Below are 5,739 nucleotides of genomic sequence, written 5' to 3'. Positions count from 1 at the left end.
ACACGACGTAAAACTGTGCCCAGAAGTGAGAATGTCGACGCTGAGCAGCCCTCCTGGAGATGGTGGACGACATGGCAGACGGCGTGAGGAGTTTCGCTGGTGAGAGGGTACGTGTGTTGTTGTGAACGTGAGGAGTATGTGAGTTTTGTATTTTCTGTTCTCCCAACATTTTTGTTCATTATTATTTGCTCTCCTCGAGGGTAAAGAGGCGCCCGCACAGCACGTGTGTTCAGTTCGTTTTTTTGATTTGCTCTTCTATGAGGATAACTAGAGGCCCCCACAGAGCCAGTGGATTCTGTTCTTTTTGTTATTCCTATGATTTGTGCTCTCACATTTTAGAATTTTTGCGTGATCGTGAGGTGGTGTGTTGAGTGAAGTAGTTAGAGTTTTTGAGGTTATCAGCTCCCACACGTGTGACAGCGATCGTGGCTGGTGTTCTGGGTGGGCGGACAGAGTTTTTTAATAATCTGCAGTGCAGGCAGAGGTTTTATTTATGGGTGTGACTGGTATGGTATGATTGAGTGATTTGTGTGATCTTTTCCTCTTTTTACTCTGTTTATTATTAGAATCGAGGACGATTCTAATCTTGGGAGGGAGTTATGTTGTAGTACGTTATTTTGTGTACGCCGTGTGTACGTCATGTTGGTGCATGCGCATGTTGCTGTGGTGGGAAAAGCAGTCTTCGTCTTGAGTTCGTCATGTCTAGTTGTGTTTTGTCGTCGTGTCAATAAAGACTCTTCTAAATGTAGTTATCGTCGTCTCTTTGTACAAGTGTGGAGATGGCACGGGACTGGGAGCAGGTAGAGAAAAGCGAGTTACAACAATACTAATATCATACTACAGTATACGAAGTAGTGGTTGCGACTTCGGCGATGATTTGTAAGAAAGGTTTGCTCCCCACACCGGAGCTCGCGCTATTCCGCCGACTTGTGTCAAGATAAGTGTCAAGTAAAGTCGGCGGAATAGCGCGAGCTCCGGTGTGGGGAGCAAACCTTTCATACTACAGTATTTCCCCGTAAGTTAGTTCTCCCCAATGACTTAGTACCGCCCTATAAAAAATACACTTTCCACTGCCGAGGTTATCACCTCGAAAGACAGTTCCCCCCGAAAGATAGTAAGTTCGTACCCGTCCTACATGTACAGACACCGTACAGTACATACATCATATGCACGGACACTAGAGTTGCGCAGGCCTCCCATTGCGTGTCATTTACCCCCGATAAAAAAGTACTCCCCGAAAGATAGTACCACCACCGAAAGTTAGTACTCATGTGGCTGCTAAGTTCGAAAGTTAGTACGTACTTCACAAAATGTGTTATTTTGCCCGTACAAGAGGCTCAGTTTTCCGTGTGAAAAAAAAAAAAAAAAAAGTTAGTACGTACTAACTTACGGGGTAATACCGTATTATACAGCCAAGTAGCTGTGGCATCATTTATGATCCAATGCCTGCACCTATGGTGAAGTAAAATAAGGGTAACATTTTTTATATTGCAACACCTCAAGACTCGGTTGAGAGACCAGTCAATGTGAGGAGAATAGCACTGAAGTTGCTTTTTTTCTTCCTATTATTCACAAACCCAACTCGTAAAATAAATAATTATGTGGACGAAAGCAAATAGGTACTAAGTAGGGGCTGAACTGGGGGGGGGTTCCAATTGAAGCTGATGATGATAACACTTACCAATTATGCACAAGAACATCAAATTAGCGGGGTAGACATTGTCAGCGTAGGATCGCGAACTGATTACTCCATAATCTACATAGAAGATAGAGATGTCCCCAAATACTGCCCAATTTGGTCCCCACGCCAAGTCACTCCCGTTCAACGGTAGGTCCAGGGTTGAGTATGGCAGTGTTCCATTTCGCTTCTGACAATCAGATCTGATGGTCGCTACGGATACATGTCCTGTCCTGTCAATGGCGTACACGGATTCTCGTAACCAATGGAATGTTGCTGCAGAAGCAGATTTTGCAAAGCAAATTAATCAACAACGCAAAACAGATTATTGGATAAAATTTGTGCATTCCGCACAAGCCCACGTTTGTGCCAATCATTGACAGTGCTATTCTCCTGCGATATGATCAAAATACTGTCTTGTGCAGCATGTCATGCGATGGAATGGTTGCCAACAAGACATGCAATTGAATGGTTGCCAACAAGACTTGAAATGGATGGGTTGACAACAAGATATGAAATGGACTGGTTGTCAACAGGATCAGAAATGGAATGGTTGCCGACAAGACATGAGATGGATGGGTTGACAACAAGATATGAGATGGATGGGTTGACAACAAGGTATGAAATGGAATGGTTGTCAACAAGATCTGAAATGGAATGGTTGCCAACAACACATGCAATGGATGGGTTGACCACACGATATGAAATGGAATGGTTGTCAACAAGATAAGAAATGGAATGGTTACCATCAAAATATGAGATGGATGGATTGACAACAAAATATGAAATGGAATGGTTGTCAACAAGATCTGAAATGGAATGGCTGCCAACAAGACATGAGATGGATGGGTTGACAACAACATATGAAATGGACTGGTTGGCAACAACATATGAAATGGAATGGTTGACAACAAGACATGCGATGGAATGGTTGACAACAATACATGAAATGGATGGGTTGACAACAAGATATGAAATGAAATGGTTGTCAACAAGATCTGAAATGGAATGGTTGCCAACAAGAGATGAGATGGATGGGTTGACAACAAGATATGAAATGGATTGGTTGTCAACAAGATCTGATATGGAATTGTTGACAACAAGACATGAGATGGAATGGTTGACAACAAGAAGGAATGGCTGACAATCAGGTACCAGAAAGAAGGATTGATAAGAAGACATTCTTCCTGACCTCAAGACAACTTACGAACACATTTGTCAATCTTATGCCACCAGTGTACTAGTCCTATAATAGTCGTGCAGTACGGCGTGCCCTGTGGTACATTACTGTGGCCTGCTCTGCAAACAACAGACCCATCTCTGTAAACCTGCTGGTACGCTCCCAAAAGGTTATTGGCTCCATTGACCACGCAGTCTGGGAACACGGAAGAACATGAAAACGTACTGAAGTCGCCTAGAGGCTTAGGTGCTATCCGGCATTATCGATAATTTTCACAAAACGAAAAAGTGTACCGTATTTTACCGGTTATAAGTCGACCCCGGTTATGTAGTATGAACTCTTTTACGCACTTTACTTGTATGCATGCACGTGCCGTTGCGACACGTGTTCACGCCCACCATGTGGTCTTTACACTCCGAGCATGCGGGCCCCTCAGGTACGCATGTGAGGAACTGATCATGCTTGTTCTGGTTTTCGGGAGTTAGGAGTTTGTTTGCACGAAATGAAGTAGAAGCCTTTGCGGTGTGTGTAGTTCTGTTGTTGTCGGACCTGGATGGTTGCTGTGCGATACACCCAAAACAGGTTATAGGTTGACCCCCGTATCCAGAGATCTTAATTACGTTTTTTAAGTTTTTGCCCAACGAAGCACTGCTAACTGCTCCCTGCTACTAACACATGAACAAATTACATAAACACTCCTCATTGGATTCTGAAACATCCAAATCCTTGGAAAAGGCTATAAACTTGGTAAAAATGCATACACATGGTGCACTCGTGTATTCAGTGCAGGTTATTTTTGGAAGATACCGATAATTCCCGGTTAAAAGTCGAATCCCGGTTGTAAGTCGACACCCACCTTTTCTCCTGCTATTTTCAGTCATAAAGGGTCGACTTATAACCGGAAAAATACGGTAGTTAGGACCCCCACCCACCCACCCACCTGAATGAAAAATAGATTTACTTGACAGCAAGAATACATTGATGTCTCTCATATCAATATTTTTCAAAAACGAAACTCCCCTTGACCCACCCACCCATAAACGAAACTTTTTTCTCTTCGTGGGCACAAAACTCGTTCCCATGTGTTTTTCTATTTTTACATTATAACTGGTTAAACAGGACATGCTTTGAGAATCGAATCGCTAGTGTCACCCTGTAGACACGAGACTTTTTTATTTTTTTGTATTTATGGATTCTCCACAGGCCTTAGCCTAAATCGAGGGAGTCTCCGTCAACAGCTTATGAAGAAGAAGCTGAGGAGAAAAATAAAAATAGGAAATAGAATGATGCGGGGTGGTAGTAATATAACACAGTGCTCTATGACATCGCTACTCTACGTGGAAAGAAACCAGAGGGCTCATACCGGGTGATAGCAAAGTATATGCGGACGCTTTGATGTCCCAGTGCTGTACACTGCCTGCTGCCGCTTTCTCTATGTAGTATGACCAACTAGCTAAGGTCAGCATGAACGCATCCATAATGAGTGTTTTACACAAAGTGTCTGTAGTCTTCGCTGGCAAACAGTGCCCAATACCTTAAAAAGGGGCAGAGCTTACCACAAAGGGCAGAACAACAGAGACCAAAAATCCTTCTCGTGACTCCGAGTTTCGTGTTTCAAAAAACTTTGTTTCTGATGAGTGGTTTTTGAAACACGAAATTCGGAGTCACGAGACGGATTTTTGGTCTCTGTTGTTCTGCCCCGTGTAATGAGTGTCTTAGCAACTAAACTTGTCAACCAAGTCCGCCATCGGTGGCTCGAGCATTCCCAGTTTGGCACATCATGTGATGCCCACCAAGCAGTGACAGCTGCGACAGGCAGCGACAGCACGCAAATTCAACATCTTGGGCTTCTGCAGGCTACAAGCATGTATGGCACCGAGTGTGCTTGCAGTGCAGAAACCGGCAACTCATTGGGTGAGAGATGTGTTTAGCACGTTGCAAGACGTTGAACTTTGGACAAAAATAGTCTTGCAATGTCATGCAAGAGTACACAACAGGCATTATTTTGTGTCACAAGCTTCACATGTTGCTTGCATATCCATGTGGTAATGTTGTGGATCGTTTCACAGAGCCAGGCACATTTTTGGTTTGTTTTATTTGAACTTGCAGGACCAAACAAGCAGAGATACTCAACAACAAGGTTGAGCCAGGAAAGGCACACGCACGATTCACATATTAATTACACCCATACTAAATTGAGCCAGCACACGCAAAAGTCACCCTTAGTGACATATTTTTAGAAACTGAGATGACAGTGGATAAAGGTAGATGGATTTATGCAGAATTCAATGCAAAAAATGTTTGAAAATTCTTGAGTAAAACTTGAGTTACGGGTCTTAGAAAATAGAGCATTTTCCCTGATATATCGCACATCACACGAAAACAGAGAATGTTTGAAGTGCGTTTTTCTCAGTTTGAAGTGCGTGTCACTAAGGTCGATTTCCGCGTGCGCTGGCTCAATTATACTGCTGCTGATGTATCCAAGTAGAACTGAACAAAACATCATTGTACTAAACCAGGCGCGTGTAATCAGACTGCAAGAAGCCACCAAAGCCACACACCCAAGAATCTATGCATCTCACCTGCCCGGTAACCGCTTGCAGGTGGATTGACTGCGCAGAACAATACAACAATACACAGAAGGTTCTTGGCACGCTTTGTCTGTGCAGACGCCGAGACCACCAAGGTCGGCTGATCACCAGGGCCCCGCCACCACTTTCCGCATTCATTCGGGAGCATAGTGGACTTAGTAAAAAAAGGAAAAAAGGAACTTTCTTTTAAAAGTCACATCTGCTAGCAAGGAAGAACCCATGGTACATATGGAACTTGACTGGTGAACCATAAATCCATGCACCACACACAGCAACAACAGGTGATGGAG

The 5,739-nt window shown here is 43.6% G+C and overlaps 1 long non-coding RNA gene across 1 annotated transcript; it reads right to left on the bottom strand.

Annotated features, from left to right (window-relative positions):
- Positions 1–1,732: 1,732 nt before the first annotated feature.
- On the bottom strand, positions 1,733–5,479 carry LOC135828488 (uncharacterized). Its single transcript, XR_010555683.1, has 3 exons — positions 5,441–5,479; positions 2,886–3,053; positions 1,733–1,954 (listed from the first exon to the last, which is right to left on the bottom strand). It is a non-coding gene; the product is annotated as an uncharacterized LOC135828488 (long non-coding RNA).
- Positions 5,480–5,739: the final 260 nt, after the last annotated feature.

Source organism: Sycon ciliatum, chromosome 12 (genome assembly GCF_964019385.1).
Source record: "Sycon ciliatum chromosome 12, ocSycCili1.1, whole genome shotgun sequence".
NCBI classification, from domain to species: Eukaryota; Metazoa; Porifera; class Calcarea; order Leucosolenida; family Sycettidae; genus Sycon; species Sycon ciliatum.
Note: the sequence above shows the minus strand (reverse complement) of the source record. Positions and strands in the feature narration are given on the sequence as shown.